Source organism: Piliocolobus tephrosceles, chromosome 1 (genome assembly GCF_002776525.5).
Source record: "Piliocolobus tephrosceles isolate RC106 chromosome 1, ASM277652v3, whole genome shotgun sequence".
In the NCBI taxonomy this organism is placed as follows: Eukaryota; Metazoa; Chordata; class Mammalia; order Primates; family Cercopithecidae; genus Piliocolobus; species Piliocolobus tephrosceles.
Genome location: NC_045434.1, coordinates 37139128 through 37146980, shown reverse-complemented (window position 1 = coordinate 37146980; position 7853 = coordinate 37139128). Strand labels below are relative to the sequence as shown.

General features: G+C 44.1%; 1 long non-coding RNA gene across 1 annotated transcript; it reads right to left on the bottom strand.

Annotated features, from left to right (window-relative positions):
• Positions 1-571: 571 nt before the first annotated feature.
• LOC111536883 lies at positions 572-7565 on the bottom strand. Its single transcript, XR_002729847.2, has 3 exons — positions 7484-7565; positions 4188-4324; positions 572-1197 (listed from the first exon to the last, which is right to left on the bottom strand). It is a non-coding gene; the product is annotated as an uncharacterized LOC111536883 (long non-coding RNA).
• Between the last annotated feature and the right edge of the window lie 288 nt (positions 7566-7853).

Below are 7853 nucleotides of genomic sequence, written 5' to 3'. Positions count from 1 at the left end.
TTAAAGGGCACAGGTTTTCAAAAGCTTGTAAAATATTATATAGGAAGACATCCATTTCAGTGTTATACATATCTTAGCCTTGGTACAAGAAAACACTGGTAAAAGCTAGAGGTACAGAGGTCAAAGAAAACATATTTTTCAATGCCTATTGTTTAATAATTCAATGCAAACCTTCCTTATTACGCCTCCAAAAAAAATCGCCATTGTTCTGAAAGGAGAACTGGGAAGAGGTTGCAGCCGCCTCTGGGCACAAAAGACACAGCTTGTGAAGTTCTAGGAGCCGAAGACGTTCAAACCCGCTCTCTTGTCCTGACTGCAGCCCTGGTGGTGAGAGACAAATACTCTTGCACATCTGCTCGATAGACAGTTGTGGATGGTGGGGGATTCTTTCTGAACAGATTTGTAGCTGCTGTGTAAACAGCTGGGTTTAAGAAATAGCTCCATTTGCACTAGCCTATTGTTTGATTAAAGAATTTGAATGTGTGGCCCTGCACCTCAAGAAGGCCAGAGGGATTGATTATTGTCTGGGTGAAATACTACCTTTAAAAAGCATTGTGACCTCTTCTCGGCCTTTTGGCTAAGATCATTTGTGTCCCAGTTGTCCTTCAGATTCTTCTTACTTTTTATTATTTGTGGCTAGACGGTAAGATTCATAGGCTCCAGGGACCATATCTGTTTTACTCACCAGTGTACGCTCTGCATATAGCATAGTATTTGCCATATGGTAGGTATTCAGTGGATGAGTAAAGCAAATAATCTTGTTGTATCCTGCTAAGAGCTCTGTGCTGGTCGTTGTCCAGAGTTTATTCAAGTTCATTGGGTCGAATTCCAAATGAAGCAGGAGAGTCCATTTTTAATGATGCGTGGACAGGGTGCCACTGCCAGGCCCTTCTTATTACCATTTGGAAAGCAAACCACTGCTACCCCTTTATGCTGCTGTCAGCGGTATCCTCCCCAGCCTGTTAGAAAGAAATTGGCACTTTGATACACTATTCTTGAAGGCTCCGTCAATCCCTGCACTGGAAATGCAAAATCTGGATTATCTCTGAGGCTAAATGTCTGGGCCTTGGACTCGTTGGGGTGGAGCCCTGGACAGTGGCCAGTGTCATCAGTACAGGCTGCAGAGATAGTTCTCCAGAGGGGGTCTTCAGTCCAAGCCAAGAGGACAGCCACTGGATGGGTCTGAAAGGAAATCAGCTGCAAAATGGAAATTGATGTGTTACGAGCAACGAAGGAGGAGACAAGGAAAGCCAAAGCTGAAGAGAGGCTGAAGCAGGAGGGAGGAGAAGGGAGGCTTGGAGAGAGCCAGGAGTCAGCACAAGACAAGGTCATAGAAGGACAAGGAACCCTTCTGGGCAAATCCCATCCATGCCACCATTTTAACACAGAACAGGTGCTCCAGTCATATTTTCTGGGCTATAAAATGTCCAATACTACAAGGAGGGTATTTAAAGGAGAAGAAATAAATAAGAAGAACTGATGCCACTGGGAACAGAGTGAGGGTATAGGACAATGGTTGTCGTTAGAACCTTAAAATCACCTGGGTAGCTTTTGGAACCCATGGATGCCACAGCCTGCCCCTGGAGATCCCAACCTAATTGGTCTGGAGTGGGGCTCAAACATCAGTGGGTTTACAAGCTCCGCAGGAGATTCTAGTATGCAGCCAGGGGTGAGAACCGCTGGCCTAGGAGATCAAGCAAAGGTGGACATTGAGTGGGGAGAACCGCTGGCCTAGGAGATCAAGCAAAGGTGGACATTGAGTGGGGAGAAGATGCTTATCTACTAAGCTCCTTGTCCCACAGCTGAGGACACTCACCTGCTGGCCTGGTTCACCCCAGGCACTGGGACCTAGTCCCAGCCTATTCCTAGTTCAGTGACATTTAAGAAAGCTGATTTTAGTAGCTCAGGTGACTGGTCCAATTGGAACAGATGCCTCAATTTTCTCCTTTTGCTAACCAGACTATGTCCTAAATCACTTGGAGCCTAAAAGACTTACATTGTAAGCGGGATGATAGAATTGAATACAACACAGTGGTTTAACTTTAGACTAGTTAAACTAGTCTAACTGTAGTTAGACTAGGGTTGTCAGCAGCAAATAAGAATACAAAATGCCCAGTTAAATTTGAATTTCAAATAAACTGTGATAATTTTTAGTATGTCTTATGAAATATTTAGGACATATTTATACTTACAAGTATTCATTTATCTGAAATTCAAATTTAACAGAGCATCTTGTATTTTAACTGGCAATCCGACTTTAGACTCAAATGCTGTGTTTTAATTTAAGAGCATGGCTAGCTTTTTAGAAAAAATGGAAAGGATTGGGTTATCATATATGAGCTGGGTGGCTGTAGATATTGATTATCCAGAGACAGCCATGTTCACACCTGTTTTGCCAATATAACTAATAGTGCCCCCCTTCACTCTCAAAAGTATCTAGTAGTTTGAATGATAAATTATATGGTCATCCTGTTACAGTAGGTAGCTAGTCAAACACAAACAGGACAGAAGAGGGCCCCCACACCCCACCGGGGAAAGTCAGGCAACCATCGGGTAATGGTCGGGCCATTGTTAACTGTCTCTCTAAAATAATAATTGGTTGCAGCCAGCTCCAGGGAAAGGCAGTCTCCCTATAGATAGAAGAAACCTGAAACTGGTGATCAGCTTCCTGACAAGATCCCAGGAGTTGGGCTTGGGGACTCACACATGCGCAGTAAGAGGCAAAATGGCACAGTTTAACTGGTATATGATCTTCCGGTGGCATGTCACCAGTAAAGGGAAGAATGCTTCAAGTGAGCATGAGTACAACTCCAGTAAACACACTGTGCATGCTCACCTCCCAAGTGCTAGCAGGTCACCACACATATGGACAAACCCTCAAGGAAAGAATCAGGGGAGAAGACCCCAGAAGTATGCCAACATATAAAACCTTAAGTCAAACCTCACTTGTCCTTCAAGTGGCTCACTTGGACCTCTTCCAAGTATCCTTTCCTTTCAATCCTGCTCTAAAGCTTTTTAATAAACTTTCACTCCTGCTCTAAAACTTGCTTTGGTCTCTCCCTCTGCCTTATGCCCCTCAGTAGAATTCTTTCTTCAGAGGAGGCAAGAATTGAGATTGCTGCCGACCCGTACAGATTCTCCACTGCTAACAGTTCCATGCACGGTGACCCAAACTGTGAATACTTGGCTATACTCAGTAAGACAAGATTATACTTGCTTAGTCCTACATAAGAGATCTCTGGTTTTCTTTCTGGAAGCCTGAGGAAACAACGTGAACTCCACCCCTGCTGTTACTGTTAAACCCATTATAACTTGCTGACTCACTCTTGCCCTTCTCTGACTAGACCCAAGCCATCCTAGGGCCTGCAGGAGGCTGGGATGGCAAGTCCCCTCTCTGCCATAAGCATGCCCTGCACCCTGCTGGGAGTAGCAAGAGCTATAAACCTTTGCTCTCTCTTGGAGTGGGAGACGCCTTACTTGCCCACCAGATCTGAAAACGAAGGGAAGTAGCAGTAAAGCTGCTTTCGTGTTTATCTAGAGCTGGTGTCTTTAATCTGCCTGTAAAGGACCACTTGGCTAGAGGAGAAAAACATGTTCTCAGTTTTATCTTTGTGACTAGGAAATTAGTCTAACCAGATGAACACACTCAACACTAAACTGATTCTGCTGTTTGTTCTATTCTGTCACTCTGTCTGTGTCACTCTAACTATAGTGGCCTGCCCACACATCACGCCTTAGGCATTTCAGAAAATATCAGCCCTGGGCCATGGCCCTGATTCAGATATTTGTCCAGCCATCCTCTCTGTGCACACCCCATCCGCTACTGAATACCATGTGTCCCATGACAGCCAAACTTCATACTCAGCACCTAATGGCAGCCTCAGGTTTGTCTCCTTGCTTTGATCACCAGGCTTTCTTCTCTGGGTTATCAAATTTGCCCCTTTTTTCACCTGTGCCTCTGCTTGACTTAGGGCTGTATAGATCCCTGAGTTACAGCATTCGTACAGCTCTAAGAGGCATAAGAGATACACCTTCTGTTATCTTTGCTTTCCTGGGACCCCTCAGGACATTATACCTGAGACCCTCTATACCTTAGTTTCCTATCTGTCACTTAATTGGGATAAACATTCTATCTAGGTAACATCACTCACAGTATAGCCATATTATTCAAGTGTCCTAGACCTCACCATTCTGAGAGTACCACATATAGTCATAGTTCTTGTTCAGAACAGCAGTCAGTTTGTTTCTCTTCTTTCTGTACCTCTCCCCCAAAATGCCTGAGTTACTTCCCTTGTCTGCATATTGGCCTCCATACAGCTGCCTCCTGAAAAGAAAATAGGAGCTCTGATGAGTACTTGCAAGCCAATCTCCATACCTACTGATTTCTAGACTGACCAGAAAGCCTCGCTGCCGTGGCCAAAGTGGATGGCTGGTCTTCCTGCTGACAGCTGCACAGTCTAGGAAAGCCAAAAATGAAACGAGAACTCTAATTTTTTTTTTTTTTTTTTTTTTTTTTTGAGATGGAGTTTCACTCTTCTTGCCCAGGCTGGAGTGCAGTGGTACAATCTCAGCTCACTGCAACCTCGGCATCCCCAGTTCAAGTGATTCTCCTGCCTCAGCCTCCTGAGCAGCTGGGATTACAGGTGCTTGCCACCATGTCTGGCTAATTTTTGTATTATTAGTAGAGACGGGATTTTACCACATTGGCCAGGCTGGTCTCGAACTCCTGACCTCTGATGATCTGCCAGCCTCGACCTCCCAAAGTGCTGGGATTACAGGTGTGAGCCACTGTGCCTGGCCAGAACTCTAATTAAAAAAAGAAAAATTAAAATTATTATGACCATACCCACTTGCTGGTCTTCAATTTTCCAGACCAACTTCTTGGGCTTTTATCTTCCTACTGAGCTGTAGGGGCACCTACAACTTCTCACAATCAGTATCAACAATGACTGAGAAAGTTCTCCCAGACAAGCCTCAGCTAGGCTGAGTACCCAACCTCTCCAGGCAAAGCAACTGCTCTGAGCTGCCAGATAACCCTATGCTGAGAGCTGTCAGCATGTCTGGATCTTCATGGATCTCCTGTTCCCCAAATCCCTGCTGTGTACTCCACCCACCTCCTGCAACACCACCTGTTACCCTGGCTGGATTGTTCTGACAGCAAATGCCAGGTCCCTAATGCCCACTGCATCCTCTGTGGTCATGGAGATTCCCCTCCTTGGCCACTTCTTGCCATACCTGCAGCTGGGGCTGCCACTAAGTATCTGGTCACTACTGTGGTTTGGGTTTGGTCTTTCCAAGTGCCCTTCAGTCAAATGCCTTCTGAACACCCCTTCCAACAGTATGCTGGGGTGAAAAACAATACAGATGGAAAAGAGGAGCATGCTCAGGCAGGAGCAACCACTGAGAGGTGCCAGGGGAGAGCAGAGCAAATATACCAGAGAACCCTGGTTCCTGATAACCTTTTTGTGCCCTTTTCTATCATCACTAATTCAATGAGCCTGGAACGCAGTGACTCAAGCCCCACCATGGGACTGAAAATAGAAAGGCCAATTCAGATTTTCCCTACCCTAAGATGACTTACCATATAAAACCTTTAAAAAATGTAAGCATGGTGTTTTGGATTCAGCAGATATTTAAAACATAATTTAATTTGCCAAAAAATATACAGTTTTAAAAGGAGTTTGATTACTATGTAAATTACTAACTATAGAAGTAGTATTTTATAAGCTGTTAGGTTAGTACTAACCTAATTTGTTGCAAGGCAAAATTGCAACAGCTTGTAAACTAAGTAAATACTGCTGAACATTTAGTGAGCTGAATGTTCTCTCTGCTAACTTAGCCAGTAAAGGTATAGGTTATACAAAGTCATTTCTAATGTATGTCAACTATTATAGATCTATAAAATAAAACCATTTCAGTAGTTGCTGGGCCTGAGAAGAGACATATCTTTATTTCTTTGGAACTCTGAGATATAGCTAAAAATCCAAATGCCAGGTACCTCTAAATGTAACTTCTAGTGTATCTTCTCTTTTTGAGACACCCTAGGAGGAACAGCTAAACAGTAGGGTAATGCCCTGTGCACTCTAGACTTTGTATGATCCTGGTTCTATGACCTCGCATTCCTGTAGATTCTAACTACCTCCTGGCTGGCACAGTGCCTCCCAGGAACTACCCCTGCTCTGAAGAGATACATGGTTCTTATATCGAGTGCCTGTGGGCTTCATTTTCTGAACTACTTGATCTCACCTACTTTATCTCTGTACCTCACCCTCATTCTGTTGATCCCTTTCACCTCCACCCTGGAGGCCCTTACATTCTTATTTTGTTTTGCTCCCTCAGCTCACATCTTGGGGAGACAAAATAGCATTTTGATTCCAGTTCTGCCACTTACTAATTCTTGTCAACTTACCCTCTCTAAGCCTCACTTTTTTCCTCTGTGATAATACTAATGTATCTTCTCACATGGTTATTATGAAGGTTAAAGGAGACAAAGCATGGAAGGTACTTAGCAAAGTTCCTGGCACATAGCAACCACTCAATCCATGTTAGCTATTATTACTATTATTTTGCTTTCCTGAGGTGGCTATAGTTTCAGTCATTCTTTTTTGTTTTGTTTTGTTTTGTTTTTAGACGGAGTCTGGCTCTGTCACCCAGGCTGGAGTGTAGTGTCGTGATCTCGGCTTACTGCAACCTCCGCCTCCCGGGTTCAAGCGATTCTACTGCCTCGGCCTCCTGAGTAGATGGGATTACAGGCGCACACCACCACGCCTAGCTAATTTTTGTATTTTTAGTAGAGAAGGGGTTTCACCATGTTGGTCAGGCTGGTCTCAAACTCCTGACCTCGTGATCCACCCACCTTGGCCTCCCAAAGTGCTGGGATTACAGGCATGAGCCACTGTGCCTGTCCGGGTTTTTCTTTTCTATTGTTTTGTCGGGCTGCAAATTTTCTGAACTTTTTTGCTCTGTTTCCCTTTTAAAACGGAATGCTTTTAACAGCACCTAAGTCACCTCTTGAATGCTTTGCTGCTTAGAAATTTCTTCTACCAGATACCTGAAATCGTCTCTCTTGAGTTCAAAGTTCCACAAATCTCTAGGGCAGAGGCAAAAAAGCCACCAGTCTATTTAAGAAAACACAACAAGCGTCACCTTTGCTCCAGTTCCCAACAAGTTCCTCATCTCCATCTGAGACCACCTCAGCCTGGACCTTATTGTCTATATGACTATCAGCATTTTTGTCAGTCATTCACCAAGTCTCTAGGAGGTTCCAAACTTTCCCATATTTTCCCGTCTTCTTCTGAGCCCTCCAAACTGTTCCAACCTCTGCCTGTTACCCAGTTCCAAAGTTGCTTCTACTTTTTGGGGTATCTTTTCAGCAATGCCACATTCTACTGGTACCAATTTACTGTATTAGTCTGTTTTCACACTGCTGATAAAGACATACCTGAGACTGGGAAGAAAAAGGTTTATTTAATTGAACTTATACAGTTCCACGTGGCTGGGGAGGCCTCAGAATCGTGGTAGGGTGTGGGAGTGGTGAAAGACATTTCTTACATGGCAGTGGCAAGAGAAAATGAGGAAGAAGCAAAAGTGGAAACTCCTCATACACCCATCAGATCTCGTGGGACTTATTCACTATCACGAGACTAGCATAGGAAAGACCAACCCCCATGATTCAGTTACCTCCCCCTGGGTCCCTCCCACAACACATGGGAATTCTGGGAGATACAATTCAAGTTGAGATTTATGTGGGGACACAGTCAAACCACATCAACATGGAAGGAAGCAGTAGAGATAAGTTTTACATGATCCCTTCATGATCACAAATGCCAAATTTTATTAAATCAAGAAACACA